A 1,952-nucleotide genomic window follows, 5' to 3' on the forward strand; every position below is an offset into this window, starting at 1 on the left:
TGATATAAAAAGCCGCTCTGAGATCTAGTCATAGAAGTACTGAAGTGGAATCCATATCTATGGTAAGCAGAAAATCATTTACCACTTAAGCAAATGCAGTTTTGGCCCTAAAAGCAGTTTGCTCAAGGAGGCAGGTGGTTGCTTTAGAAGTTAGCACCAGCTTAGACATCTAGAGAGAAATTGTAATTTGTAAGAATGAAGACTAATTGAGATTGAACATATGAATGTTGCACTGCCAATTTTACAGAAGTGGTTGAAGACAAGGAATTCATTTTGTGTCTAATCTCAGGAGGTTTATTGTTACTGAGAGAAATAGACTGATTTGGCAGTGGACAGAGCACATTTGTAATTTCATACACACTCCGTACAATGAGAAGTAGTAAATTTCCAAAGTCTAAACCAGACTTGTTTTGGAAGAAAGAGGTGCAGCTGAATCCAGAAGACTAGAGAGGGCTGCGTTTAGGTCACTAGTACAAATTACAAAAGTACAAAAGTCAGTGAAAGGAGCCAGGACCACATGTAATTGCTCACCAAATGCATCTAAAGTTGATGGACTGATGTGGCAAGTTGTGAATATATCGGCACCAACATTACAAGGACAGGCTAGAGTCACTTCATCATTTAAACATGACAGCCCAACTGAGTATTGTTGCTGACCATGTCCATCCCTTTATGACCACAGTGTACCCATCTTCTGATGGCTACTTCCAGCATGATAATGCACCATTTCACAAAGCTCAAATCATCTCAATCATCTCTGGTTTCTTGAACATGACAATGAGTTCACTGTACTCCATTGACCTCCAAAGTCACCAGATCTCCATTCAATAGAGTACCTTTGGGATGTGGTGGGACGGGAGATTGGCATAATGGATGTGCAGCCAACAAATCTGCAGCAACTGTGTGATGCTATCATGTCAATATGGATCAAAGTAGGAATTTTTCCAACACCTTGATGGAGATGGTTTTAATACAATAGGCTCAAAAGAGTTACATTTAACATCAAGATTGAAGATTACATTGAAAATAGACTTATCTGTAGATTAAGCCAACACCTCCACCTTGTTTAGTAGCCTGAGAAACATGGGTATTGGTATAATCAAGTGGGAAGGAATTTGTGGATTGTACATATTCATCAACTAAGAAAAAGGTAGCAAAATAACATTAACAATACAGTAATCTCTCTCTTGTATCTTTTTTCCTGCTACATTCCCCTTGTAACTGATTTACAGAGCTGTGCTTAGCAGAATGCAGTGCAGATGTGGGCCACATCTGCACTGCATATGTCTGTCTGAACAAGTCATTCAGTTATGCAAACTGTGTAAAAGTCACATTCTTTATAAAACCTGAAACCAGACAATGGAAATATCTGCTGATGACATGTCCAGCTTTTTCCACTGACTTGATTATAATAGCAAGAAAGTAGATAATATAGTGTAAATTAGGTTGCTTACTCCACTCACTACAGTCTCATGTCAACAACAAGGACTTGCAACATTCATTTGCATTAGAAAAAATTTTGTCATGCAGATTTCTTCCACTGTTTTGATGTGAAGAATGTATAGCATCAGATAATATACTGTGGGTCCTACTAACTTTACTTTTATTGGCATTTTAAGCAGTGTAGCTGTTCATACAGGTTTTCACCCCTTTTCTGCAGTCTTTAGGAACAAGAACATTATTAAAGGGCTTTTCGAAGCCCCCACCTCCACCTCCCTATCACACACATTCACACATGTACAAATGTTAATTAGAATGTCCAACCTAACATGAGACAAACGCCCTTTTCCCCCACTGTACACCACTTAATAAATCTAGTTTGATGCTTTACAACTTTTGTCTGTTGCTCATTCTTCTTCCCAAAATACTAAAAGCCCTTCCCCTTTGTCCTTCGTGGGAGGGGTGAACTGAGTAAAAGGAAGAGCGACTGGCGGGGGAGAGATGAGTATCTA

Source organism: Micropterus salmoides, unplaced genomic scaffold, assembly GCF_014851395.1.
Source record: "Micropterus salmoides isolate LMB-PRFRI ecotype aquatic unplaced genomic scaffold, ASM1485139v1 Ms_hic_scaffold_13, whole genome shotgun sequence".
NCBI classification, from domain to species: Eukaryota; Metazoa; Chordata; class Actinopteri; order Centrarchiformes; family Centrarchidae; genus Micropterus; species Micropterus salmoides.